We start from the raw sequence: 14,465 nt of genomic DNA on the forward strand, positions 1-14,465 counted from the left end.
TGCTATTGTTTCACTGGCATTAAATATATTGTAAAAATTCTCTATATAAGAAAATGTGATTAGAAATAAGTTTATAATGATATTTAAATGGAGAAATAACAAGACACAAGAAGGAAGATGGAACACAGATTTCAAGCCTAGGCATTCATTCAAGATTGTCAAGAATGATTTCCTGATGCTCCAAGCTACAAAGATATTTTTTAAGTTTAGGAAGATATTTAAGTAAAGAGGAATTGAGATATTTTTGTAGTATCATTCTCATCAGCAGATACAATTCAGTTTTTCTATGTTGTCCATTAAATATCCTTCATCAGAAAAATAATATAGGGGGCAGCTAGGTGGAGCAGTGGATAAAGCACCGGCCTTGGATTCAGGAGTACCTGAGTGCAAATCTGGCCTTGGACACTTGACACTTACTAGCTGTGTGACCCTGGGCAAGTCACTTAACCCCCATTGCCCTGAAAAAAAAATATATATATATATAATGAAGAACAGCACTATCTCTCGTGTTTGGTGGCCTAATTCCACTAACTTAATTAATTCCTAGGGTTTCCTTGACACTTAATTTACAAAGTGAGGACCAGGTAAAGTAGGGAGGGAGTTGATTTATCTTCTTTCTCCTTTTTAGTCTCTTCTCTTTTCTTAAATTTAAATTTTTAAAATTTGTTCTTTTTAATTTAGTATTTTGTTTTCCTGCAATTAGAAATAAAAACAATTTTTAACATCCATTTAAAAAACTTGTAGTTTCAAATTATCTCCTTCTTCCCATTTTGATATAGCTTATACATGTGTAGTCATGCAAAGCATTTCCATATTAGTCATGTGAAAGAAAACATAACAATGAAAAAATAAAATTAAAAAATGATTCAATCTGTATTCAGAGAGGAGCATTTCTTTTTGTGGGGATGGATAACATTTTTCATCATAAATCCTTCAGAGTTGTGTTGGATCATTTTATTCCTGAGAATAGCTAAATCATTCACAGCTGATCATCTTATAATATTGCTATTTATAGTTTCTTCTTTTAAGAGGATTATAAGGTTTTCCCTGTGTTGACCAACAGCCCAAACCCCAGCAATAAGCTTACTTTCTTCCACTTTCCCAATTCAATTTGGGATTCAACAAAGACATATTAAGAGCCTACTGTGTGCTAGATACTATGCTATGTTCTGGAGATACAAATTAAAAGAAAAAAAAAACAGTCCTTGTCCTTAAGGAGCTTGTAATCTAATGGCAGAAGACAACACATAAAAGGAAGTTGGAAAGGTGGTACGGGGTACACCATAAGGTGTATTTCAAACCAAGCAGAGTTTTGGATGGAAAGTGAAGTGAGCTGGAAGTCCAGTTTCTACCCTCTATAAAGGATAGCTTTAGGAAGAGTTTAGCTATCCCCACTTCAACCCTCCAATAACAGAGAGAAAGAAGGCTGAGTGAGGTAGGAAGGTGATGAGATTCAAGACTTGAGTTAGCAGAATGGTGATGAGATTCCAATTTGTCCTATTTGTCTGAAATGTATGCCATAAACTTGTTGACCTTTGGAATAAAATGGATAGAGGGAAATACTTCAAAAATAACATTACTCTTATACCAAAGAAAAGAGTAATTCCTTTTTTTCAGATTTCCTTTCCCCTGGAGGTCCTCCTCACTACTCTAAGCACTTTCTCCCACTGCTTATTTGAAGCATAGAACTATTATGAAATGGTTTTATTTCATAGAAGAAGTTTCATATAGCTTTAAGTAAATGGGTTGTGTTCCCTTTAAGACTCATGCTGGAAATTGTACTCATGCGCTGGCATTTTGTTTCTAAGTCAGTTAAGATTATTTTCTTAAATGTTGCTCATGGAATTTAATTATGAACTAAATTCTTCTTAAGGGAGGGTCTGGGGAGGGAGGGAGGAAGGGAGGAAGATAATTTGGAACACAAAGTTTTTTAAATGGATGTAAAAAATGTTTTTACATGTAATTGGGGAAAAAATAAAATTCTAACTAAATGAAAAAAAAAGAACTAAATGGTCTTAACCATCTCAAGGTCATCCAAGTATCAATCTCTATGTGTACATAGCTTTCCCAGAAAATAGGGGCTACCTCTTGCTTAATATTATAGAAATTTCTGTGAAACGTTTGTACATTTTCAAAGAAAAAAATAAGGATGTTTGTAATTATGCATTTATCACTAGCTTGTTGTATATACAGTTTAATTACCTACTTGGGTATATTTGCCAAGCTAAAATCCATTGGGGAATTTGCATAAATGCCATATATGTTAGAACTTGATGACTAAACGTTTGGTTAGGAACTGTTTATGTTCTGAACAATAACGTGTTAACATGTTAAACTTTTTTTTTGTCATTGTCCAAAGACAAACAAAAACACACGCATATTACTATTTTAATCTACTTAATACTCAATATTGTTTGTGCCTGATTTTGATAACACATAGAGAATTTAATTAGATGACTGGTTTCATTGATGAATGCTATAGGTCAAAAACATTGGAAATGATAAATAAAAGATAAATTCATATTTGCAAATGGCACCAAGACTATCCAAATTTAATTTGACCGACATTCACTAAACACCTACTATGCTTCTAGTCATCAGCTAGTTGTTGGACATACAAAATTTTAAGAGGAAAAAAAGTCACTGAAATATTTGTAAATATAGACTTTAATATTTTCAAACCATTCACATACATTAATTTGAAACTCACAACAAAAAAGTAGGATTGTAAGATAGCAATTAGAGATTCAAATGACACTTTAGACAGACATCAAGTGGGGCTTAATTATATATATATATATATATATATATTAATTTACTTGCAGGATTTATAAATTTATTTTATGTAGGACTATTTTTCAACCTCGATTTATACTGAATAAGGAAGGATTTTCTTTTAGTAGCAATATATATTCTTAGGGTAATCATCTTCATTGTTATGAAAGTGGGGTACAATGTTGAGTGAGCCAGATGTAAAATCTTGATAAGACAAAATTTATTTAATTAATGATCCAATACAACATTTATCCTTTTTTTCCTCCCTTTTCTCCACTTGGTTTATAATGAATATCTATCTAACTATCATCTATCTATCTATTGTGAGGTCCAAAATTGGATATACAGAGCATAAATCTCCCTTTCCCTTTTATATATACCTCCCAGGACAATAAGAAAAGGAGCCTCTGAGCTTTAGTTCATAAACTATCAGGTTTTATTGCTTGGGAATTAATTAGACCACAAAGGTGAAACCAATAAAGGAAATAAGGAAGTAGAAATACAGATGAATAGTCTTAGTTCTAAATTTAGTCTATGCAATCCCAGAGATTAAGCTAGTTCAAAGGAATTTAGGATTTTCCTTCATAAAACTCACCAATCCCGAACTTCCCAGCAGTCCAAGAACCAGCACACCCAAGACCAAGCATGAAATATGTGCTCCTGAACTGCCACCACAAGCCAAGCACCACCAGAGACAGTTCTCCAGGCCAAAAGAACTCCAACTTTTGGACGCCCCGCCCACCGTAAGTTGCCTCCCTTCTGGTGGAATTTTCCTCCCACAAAAGGGGAGGTACTTCAAAAGCTGCTTAGTAGCATGCACAGTCTCAGGGTGGGCCAGGTGTGGCCCCTCCCAAATGATTCAGCTAAAATTTTCAATATTAATCATTACCACAAATAATTTTTACCTCTCTTTCTATCTCTCTCTCTCTCTCTATCTATCTTTATGTTTATTTATGTATGTGTATATATGGATGCATGCATGTATGCATGTATGTACGTATTTAAGACCTATCCCAAACTTTCATCTCTATGGGTAATTCTTGGTGTGAAAACTTTCTCTCAATATAGATCAGACTCACCTGCAGTTTATACTGTTTTTGTAATGTGTCCTTTATAGGATTTACTTTTCAAAATTAATTTTTCCATCTCTTAGCTTCCCCAAAATGAAAAAATACAAGAAAAAAACTGCAACAAATTTGTATAGTATGATCATCCAAAATCAATTTCTACATTGTCCATAACTATGAAAAGCTTAAGAACTCTGAAAAACATAATGATCAACCATGATCCCAGGGGATCATTAATGAAGAATGCTACCTACTTTCTGAAACAGATGTAATGGACTAAAGATATAATTTATACTTTTAAAAGTTGCAACCAGAATGAAGAGTGACAGTGGGGGAGGGGAGATGTCTGAATGATGTGAGATGAAGAAAATGGGAAAATGCAGAATTCTCAGCTCCATGTTCATAATTTCCATCAGCTCTTCATCAGCATATGAATAGGAACAAAACTCCAATCCTGGATGGATTTTACCATCTAACTTCTTTGCTCCTATTCACATGCTTCTGAATGGAGATGATGGAAATCATGACCATTGAGCTTACTTGGTCCACTGGAAACTTATTTGATCTATTCTCAACTTATCTCTTTTTAAAAAAATTTTTTTTAAAGAAAGAGGTCATATATTTATACACCATAAAGAAACCTCATGTATTATTCTCTGGATACTGGTGTTCCAGGTATTTTTGCTTGTCATAGTCTTCTAGGAAACCTAGGATTCTTAAATCTGCCTTCAAGATCAATGGATCTGGCTTGTATAGAGATCATATGTGTGTTTTTTTAAATAGAATTTTATTTTCCAAAATATATGTAAAAACAAATTTTAACATAATTTATAAAAAAAACTTTTTGTTCCAACTTCTCTTCCTCCTTCCATTCCCACAAGAACTCAAGCAATTCAAAATAAGTTATACATGAGTAGTCATGGAAAACATTCCCATATTAGCTAGGTTGTGAGAGAAAACAGTCAACCCCCCCAAAAAAACCCCAAAAAAACAAAAAAAAAACTTCAGATTAAGGAATTGTCAAAGAGGAAAAAAAATTTTAAAATGTGTTTCCATCTGTTTTCAGATACTATCAGTGCTTTCGCTGCAGATGGGCTGCAATTTTCATAAGTCCTTCAGGGTTTTATTGGATCATTGCCTTCATGCTTCCCAGCAGATCATCCCACACTATTACTGTTATTTTGTATACACTATACAGTATATTTCACTATGCTTCAGTTCATGAAGGTCTTTCCAGGTTTTTCTGATAGTATCCTGTTCATCATAACCTGTATATAGTAGCTTAAGCTTGACAGAGCAAAATAGGCACCATACATTTTGCCATTATAGTCAATCATCATAACTATTGCCCTCCATCCTACTCCCTTCCCATGACATTTATTCTTTCTTCTATCTTCTTTTTACCTATTCCACCTCAAAAGTGTTTTACTTCTGACTATCCTCTCCCCTGCTGTGCACTCCCTTTTTTCACCTTTCCTTCCTTATCCTCTTCCCCTCCTACTTTCCTGCAGAGTTAAATAGATTACTCCTCCCAATTGGGTATGAATGGTATTCCCTCCATGAGCCCACTCCAATGAGATCAAGGTCCCTGAACTAATTATGTGTTCTAAATTTTCCTTCCTCCCTCCCTCCTCAACCCTCCCTATGAGATCAAGCAATTCAATATGTCATACTTGTGCAGTAATGCAGAACATCTTCATCTTCCTTGAAAGTATTTTGCTTTTTACTACTCTCTCCCCCAATCTGCCCTTCTCTTCTTCCCTTCTTCCCCCCCCCCCACCATTAATCTCCCTCCCTTCCCTCAGGGCAAAAATAGATTACTATACCTACTTGAGTATGTATGTTAGTCCCCCTTTGAGCCAATTCTGATGATATTAAGGTTCACTCACTCCCCAACTCCTTCCCCCTCTTCTCCTCCCCTATATAAGCTTTTTTCTTGTTTCCTTCCTGTGAACTACCTCTCCCCAGACCATCTGTCACCTTCTCCCTCCTCCAGCCTATTCCTCCTACACCTCAACACTATTTTAAAGATGTCATCATGGGTTAGTTAGTTGACACAGTGGACAAAGCACCAGCCCTAAACCCAGGAGGCCCCATGCCCAAATCTGGCCCCAGACACAAGACAACCCACCCTGTACGTCCCACAAAGAACAAAACATAAATGCTTTACAGATATCATCCCTTCATATTCAGTTAAGACCTGTATCTTCTGTGAATTCTTTACTGAGATGGTTCTTATGAGTTTGAAGTCTTATCTTCCCATGTAGGAACCTAAATAGTTTGATCTTTTAACATTCCTCATGAAGTCTATCCTGTTTACCTTTTTATGCTTTTCCAGGGTCTTGTATTTGAAAGTCAAATTTTCCATTCAGTTCAGCTCTTTTCATCAAAAATGCCTGAAAGACCTCTTTCTCATTGTAATCCCATTTTTTTTCTCTGAAAGTTTACACTCACTTTTGCTGGGTACATGATTTTTGGCTATACTCACAGTTCCTTTGCACTCTGGAATATTACATTCCAATGCCCTTTGGTCCTTTAATATAGCAGCTGCTAGGTCTTGCTTTATCCTTATTGGAGCTCCACAGTATTTGAATTCCTTTTTTCTAGCTGCTTGCAATATTTTCTCCTTGACCTGGGAGTTCTGGAATTTGGCTATAATATTCCTGGAGGTTTTCCTTTGGGGATCTCTTTCAGGAGGTGATTGGTGGATTCTTTCAATTCCTATTTTAGTTTATACTTCTAGAATATCAGGGCAATTTTCCCTGGAATTGGAGGATGATGTTTAACCTTTTGTTTTGGTAGTGGTTTTCAGGTAGTCCAATGATTTTCAAATTATCTCTCCTAGATTTATTTTCCAGGTCAGCTGTTTTTCCAAGGAGATATTTCACATTGCCCTCTATTTTTTCATTCACTTGGATTTGCTTTACTATGTCTTGGTTTCTCATAAGGTCACTAGCTTCCATTTCTTCAATCCTAATTCTTAGGCAGTTATTTTCTTCAGACAGTTTTTTAATATCCTTTTCCATTTGGCTTTTCAAACTGTTGACTTTTTCTCATGACTTTCCTGCATTGCTCCCATTTCTCTTTCCATTCTTTCCTCCCTTTCTCTACATCTTCTTACTCTTTCTCCTACTTTCTCATCAAAGTCCCTTTTGAGAGCTTCCATGGCCTGAGACCAGTTTATATTTTTCTTGGAAGCTTTGGATGTTGGAGCTTTGACCCTGTTATTATCTTCTTCTTCTGAGGTTTTATACCATTTTTTTTTGTCTACCTTCCCCCCCAAAGAAGTTTTTGATGATCTGCTTTCTCTGCCTACTCATCCTGACTTACTATTTCTTGGCTTTTAATTCCTTCTTAAAGTCTGGGGCTGATTCCAGGACACACTGTTTGAGCTACAGCATGGCCCAGGGGATGATTGGGCTTCTTCTCTGCCTGCCTATCCTCACTTTTATTTGTTTTTAAACTCTCCATTGGGGAGATGGTGGTGGTGGTGGGGGGGGGGTGGCTGCTTCTTGGCTCTGCTCCTGTTCGCAGCTTCAGAGGGTCCCAGGTGTTTTGGTTTGAGGGCGAGCAGGTTTTAATCTCACCTGGCTTGTTCTCTGGTCTGGAGATAACCTAAAGCCTACTTACTAAACAACCAACCAGCAAAGCTGTCTGTGGTATGGTTCTTAGCTTTAACTAATATGCTCCCCTGCTCCCTTCCCCTATATGGGCCTTCTGCCTCTCAGGTTTTCTTCCTGGTTCCCTGCTGGGGTGGGACAGTTGAATTCTTCCTTTCAGTCCACTGGTACCCCTGAACTTAACCCCCCACCTCACCCTCCCCCTGCTTAAGGCCAGCTATTCAACCTGGCCATGAGCTCTGTTCCAGAAGACACTGGTGCTACAGCTGAATCCGAGGCACTGGGGCAAATTCCTCAGGCAGATGTCTGGTGTGTTGGCCCAATTGTGGGGTTAGGCTTTTTTAGTGGCCCAGCACAGCCCCCTGAAATCTATATATAGCTGGAGAAAACTCTTAGCCCACATTTCTGTGTTTTTTTTTCTGTTCCAAGGGTTCTTTTATTGCTATTTTTGGGGTGATTGTATCAGGAGCTCTGAGAATTTAATGTCTTTCCTCCTCAACTTATGTCTTAATGTAGTAAAGCAAATATTTCATTTAACTTCTACTAAGTTCATCATTCCTCTAACAACTATTCCAAATTTTCTAATTTTTTTTTCCTGAACTCTTCAATGATGCCATCTCCCTCCACCTTCTCAAGTGAGTCCCTCATCTCAATCTTTCCAATACATATACATACAAACACAACACCAAACAACTTAAGGTTATGTGTTGAAAATTCTACAATTCCACAAAAAGTAACAGACAAACCAAAAAGGAAAAGAAGAGAAAGGAGGGAGGAATTGGGTGCTAACTCTGCATATAATGACAGACTTTTAAAATGTTTTGATTAATTTGACTAATCTTTTATTTGCTGTTTTATTCATTGTTTTCAAAGTCTTTTCACTATAGGGTGTTTGGAAATCAATAAAACTATCATGAACTTGGTGCTTTAACTATGACTTGAAACAAAAGAGTAATTTTTTAAGGTAGAGAGGATAAGGGAGTATATTTCAGCCATATGGATACCAATTTGGCTGGATCATAGAGGGGATAATTAAATCTAGCATAAGGTGGCAAATTATTATGTAAGGGAATGGCATGAACAAATCTATACTTAGGAAAAATCAAATTAGTAGATGTGTTGAGGATGGGTTGCAGTGGAAGAAACAAAGCAGGAATGCAAATTAGAAGACCAATGCAATAGCTCCAATGAAGGTAATGAGGGTTTGAACTAAGGTAATTATGAGTAAACACAAGGGATTAGATACAAGAGATGTTGTGGAAGTAGAAATGATAGAAGGTGACAACTGAATACATATGTAGGATGAGGGAGAGTGAGCAGACATTTTACTCAGACTACCTTCCATGTCTGGAACTCATTCATTCCTCCTTCTAGCATCTCAAGCTCTCTTCAAGAACCAATTCAGGCTTTTCTTATTCACTCAGTTACTACTAGTTTCTCCCCTTCCAGAATTGCCACATAGTTACTTTGCATATATTTTGTATTTAATTTTCTCTGTACATGTTGTTGTTCTTTAATACAGATTAGAAGTTTCCCTGGTGCTGGACCATAAGGAAACCCTGACCTGCAGCTGTATCCTTCTATTAGAATGTGGGGTCTTTGAGAACATGACTTTTTCCCTTTTTTATTTGTTTCCCTAACACTTACTAAATGCTTTTAAAAATAGAAAATAAGGATGTTGAGGGCAGGGGCTGTTTTCTTTTTATGATTGATTTGCAAATGCTTAGCAAAATAAATCAATAATAAACATATATTTTGTATGTGTATATGTTATGCATTCATATACATATGTATATATGAGTTTGATTATATGTATATGTTACACACAAAATTAAATAGTAATATAAACAATTAGAGTTGAAGACACTTGCTTCTGGAGAGAACTAAGGAGGGATGGCCTCCTACAGAGAGTGGCATGAGGTCTGAGTCAAGAAGGGGCCAAAATTACAATTGAAAAATTCCATTTGTTGATTTTTACTGGCAAAGGTAGCAGAATCCTCAAATTTCAGCATGCCCCTCACTCATCTTTCCAGTGTTCTGCACTGTGAAGTCTACATTTATTTCAAGGCTGCTGGAAATGTAAAATCAAGTTATTACTGATAATCATGAGCATTGTATTGTCCTATTGAGCACAATGAGTTTTTGGAGAAAAGATAAGAAACAACATGTTATAATAATCCTGCAGGATTTTATCATTGTCACCATCATTGCTGCTAAAAAGAGCATGACAAGCTATTTTATCATTTTAGAGATCATAGTAAAACACATGAGTCTCTGTCTTAAGATGCATTTTCTGCAGTTCTTTTTAGAATGATGAGTGCAATTAATTTCTTATATTGAAAACTAGACACAGTGCTATTATAGAATCTTCCTTATGTTTTCATCAGATAAATCTTTCTCTTATTTGCTGTCTGTCTCAGATGGTTGTGTTTCAGTATGCAATATTGGCCATTATCATTCATTCCTTCTCTGGTTCCTATATTTTTTCATGCTGAGGAATACAAAAATTACAGGTATCCAAAACCAAAAGCAAAATGAGTTGAAGCTAAGTCAACTAACCTTGTCAGATATGGCATTAAACTATGACTGATGTACAATATCCCCCCCCAAAATGATGTTCACATAATAACATTCTGATCACAGATGCCTGAACTTTCTGCCTCACCATCTGTACAGACCATTTCAAAATAAATGAAAGGATAGCAATGTGTTTTAATTAAGCTAACCTTTAAAAAGACCATCCTCTACAAATCCCTACAGATCACAGAGATGGTGCTAATATGAGTATGTATGTTTGTAGAAATACCATACTGAATCCAGAAAAAAGTAAAGGAAGGTTACTGATAGCCTGAAGTCTTTAAGGTTCTCACTGCTCATTTGTTATTCAATGTTAGACTTTGAAACATGGAGCTCTATGCAATCTTTAAGAATGCCTAGAATAATACTGATAGTAATGAGTATCTTGAGAACCTTTTAATAGTAAGACATTATGGTGCAAAGGGAAGAATATTGGATTTGAAGCTAGAGTACCTGACTCTGTCATTAATACTCTTTTGACCTGGGGTAATTTACTTAACTTATTTGGGTCTCCATATTATCATCTGTATAATGATCATAATGGATTTTGTTGTCCTTTGTTTCAGTCATGTCTGTCTCTTCATGACTATTTGCAAAGATCCTGGAGTGGCTTGCCATTTCCTTCTCCAGTTCCTTTTTAGATATGAGGAAACTGAGATAAATAGGGTTAAGTAAATTGTCCCAGACCACGTAAGCAGTGTCTGAAGTCAGATTTGAATTCAGGAATATGAGTCTTCCTGTCTTCAGCCCCAGTGTTCTATCCACTGCATTACCTATTGGCCCTGGGGAATGGATTAGAATACCACTAAAATCCTTCTAAATCTATGATGCTAACTGGGCAATTAGGCAATTGCCTGTCTGGTGTGATTTAAAGAGGTGCTAGACTCAGCTCCCTATCCCAAAAGATGATCCCTTAGCACTCAACTCATCATTATAGCATATTTCTTTTTAGTCTTGAGCACATTTTTTGTTATTCTCTGATACTATCCTTTCTCTACTAGATGAAGATTTCTCCCACTGAGAAGTTAGGGATGTTTTCAATGCTTTCCTCTTGAGCCTCCATTCTGGTGTATTCTTTCCACTCCTAACTGCCAGTGATTAACAACCCAGTTTTGTTTAGCCAGTTAATATCAGCAAGAGCTTCAGCACATTTAGCCCTTTCCTAACACCTGGGGGTACAATCTCATACTCTCATTTTTTACCCCTTGAGGGTTCAGACTTTATGACATTTCTATATAACATCGATCCCAGCAAGTGTACATGCAAATATGGCATAGCCTTGGATGAATCCACATCTCAGCTTCCATCGGGCTGGGTCCTGAAGGTCACACTTCAGAGCTAAAATGCTCACTGTGAAGCCTAGTACTGAATACAAACCCCAGACATTTTGGTAGGTTGCTCTCCTGACCTTTAAAGTCACCTGGAAACAGGAGAGAAAGGGCAAAGTAGATAGAAAAGTGATAGTAGTGCTAAGGACCTTTTGCTTCAGCACAGTTCCAACTATGAGATGATCAAAAGATCTCCCTCACTTCAACATCTCATCTCCCTTCTCCCATTCCAGGAAGTCTGGAAAGAATCTCTGCTAAGAGAGTGCCTTAGTTGATTAATGTCATTTTTCATGGACCTCAATACCAGCTACTTAGCTAATGGAAAGGGTCATTTTTAACCATGTCTGTACATGCTCCAAATCTCTACAAGATGGTTCATTATGCTGCATCATGCCTGTCTTCCATGTGGTAGACTGCATCAGCACCTGTTATACTCTGAGGAGTAATTTTATATAATGGCAAAAGCATTGGACTAGAAGTTCAAGACCTCCTTGTGTTATTTTACTTTTCTTCTTTCTTTGGGTAAATTATTAATTTCCCATAATCTTAGCTTCTTCATCTGTAAAATAGGAATAATAAATAGAAGTATCAGAACTAGGATAGTCCTACCCACTTTGATAGTTGATATGAGTTCAGATACGGTATTTAGAAGTAAAAGGGACTTCAGAAATACTCCAGTCTAATCAAACTAATTTAATATTGAACCTTTGTTCTCATTGTCAAATGAGATAATAGATGGCAAAGGAAATTATGAAATATAAAATGTGAGAAGGTACAGTGAAATGATGGGTAGCATAATGGAAATGAAGTCGTATGACCTGGGATTGAATTCTAGCTCTGTTATTTTCTAACTATGTGCCTTTGGTTAACTCACTTAACTTCTCTTTGATTTAGTTTCTTTATAAAATTGTGAGATGTAGTTGGCACAGTGCTTGTCACATAGTCTACTCTATAAGTAAAATAAACAAAAGCACTTAATAAATGCTTAATATTGGATTGATCTCTAAGGTCTCCTCTACCTCTAAATTTATGACCCTATGATGAATTTTGTTACTGTTGTTGTTTATAATTTTCAGTTGTATCTGACTCTGTGACCCCGTGTTGGGATTTTCTGGGCAAAGAAAGTGAATTAGTTTTCCATTTATTTCTCCAGCTCATTTTTTAGGTGAGGAAACTGAAGCAAACAAGGTTAAGTGACTTCCCAAGGGTCACACAGCTTCTAAGTGTCAAAGTCTAGATTTGAAAGCAGGACAATGAGTCTTCCTGACTTCAAAGCGATCACTCCTTTCACTGTGCCACCTACCGAACCATATAATAATTAGAATTTATATAGCACCTTAAAGTTTACAAAGAGCTTTATAAATATTATCTTTCTATGATCCTATATAGTTGTAAAGTATTTTTGACAAGAAAACTAAGAATAAGTTCATGAAGAGTTAGAAATGACTGAAAATGATGAGACAAACTTTATTCAGATTGGAATATCTCTGGAAAGATTATTATAATATTAGTTAAATCAGTTCTACTCAGAATATTAAGAATGTGACATAGTGGTAAGATATTTGAGGTAGAGATCTGAGAGCTAAGGTTGAGTTCCCAGGGATTGGAATGGTTTTAAAGAAAAACTTTGCCTGATTCATAATTTTGCAAAGGACTAATAACGGTGGTATCTAAAAATAAATAGTTAAATAATTATTTCAAATTGTATTATGTGTTAGCATCCATTCTGCCCCACACTCAAAAAGTAAACAAACAAACAAAAAACCCTGAGCCTTCTAGTAAAAATGAAACCATAAAAAACAATAATCCACAAAGTGGTTATTGTTTGGTTGAAAAAATTCCACCAAATTGATATGAAATTTTGGTATCCCAGCATTGTAAATTGTAATTAGTATTCATTATGATAAAGTAGTGGAGCAGTTAAATTAAATTATTAAAAGTATGTCTTTTGGTGGATTTCATATAATTATATTCCTACAGCATTAATGAGAACTATAAGAGAGTGTTGATGATAATGGCGATGTGATCATAGTGACTAATAATTTTGTTATAACTCACAAATGTTATATTTGCAAAGTGACTTCTCCCAACAAACTGTATTAAAGGTTGTATTACTATTGTTTTCCCCATTTTGGAGATGAGAAAACTTAGACTTGAGAAATTAGGTGATTTTTCCATGATCACATAAATTATAAGTATCTGAAGCAGCATTCGAAACCAGGTCTCCCTCATGAATCCAGGTCTAGTGCTCTATAGAATAACATGTAGCAAGTTGAGGAAATTATCCAGACAATTTTTGCCCTGAGTCAGTATTTAATTAAAGTTAAGGTCTGAGATCCTAGCATTTGGATTTGCATTAACCAGAAAGGCTAAATAACACAGTCATTAAATAGTCCACTTCACTTGAACATCATATAGTGTTGTCCTCTTTTTGCTCTATTCTCAATCAAAATTGGCTTCAAGCTATCTGGTGCTTTGGTAAGTATATGATCTAGAAAGTCCTACTAAATATCAAAACACATACAACAGCTTAATGCAACTACTGCTCATCATTGACATTTGTATTATCAAAATGTAAGTCTAATTCTTCAACTGATGGAATTGGGTGTAATGATGATGGGATAGTGGAGGATATATTTGAGGAGAGAATAGTCATCATAATGACCTATTAATCACATGATATAATAGCAGCTATTCTTCTACCTTGTCTCTTCCTGATGTGATGAAATAAAGGAATTTAGCAGATACTCAAAGACCCACCTGGAGAATAATCTATACTGACTGAATCAAGTGGGAGTGATTGACTGCTGATTAAGCCTACTTCAAGTTAATTGGATTGTAATCACACCTGACTATCACTTAAGAAGGTATTGTTCTCAGAAACTAGACTGTGAACTCAACTTGAGAACACCTTCAAAGCCAATGGATTTGGATGATGCCAACCAATCACCTTGAAGAAGTGTGTAGGGCCCGCCTCTGTTCCAGATCTATAAAAAACTTCCACAAACAGCTTGCTAGTGTGTTCATGATTAAAGCAGGCTCATGGAGGAGCCCTTGAGGAAGAACCCAACCAGACTGGAACTCTAGGCTAGACTGGT

The sequence above is a fragment of the Dromiciops gliroides genome, chromosome 1 (genome assembly GCF_019393635.1).
Source record: "Dromiciops gliroides isolate mDroGli1 chromosome 1, mDroGli1.pri, whole genome shotgun sequence".
NCBI classification, from domain to species: Eukaryota; Metazoa; Chordata; class Mammalia; order Microbiotheria; family Microbiotheriidae; genus Dromiciops; species Dromiciops gliroides.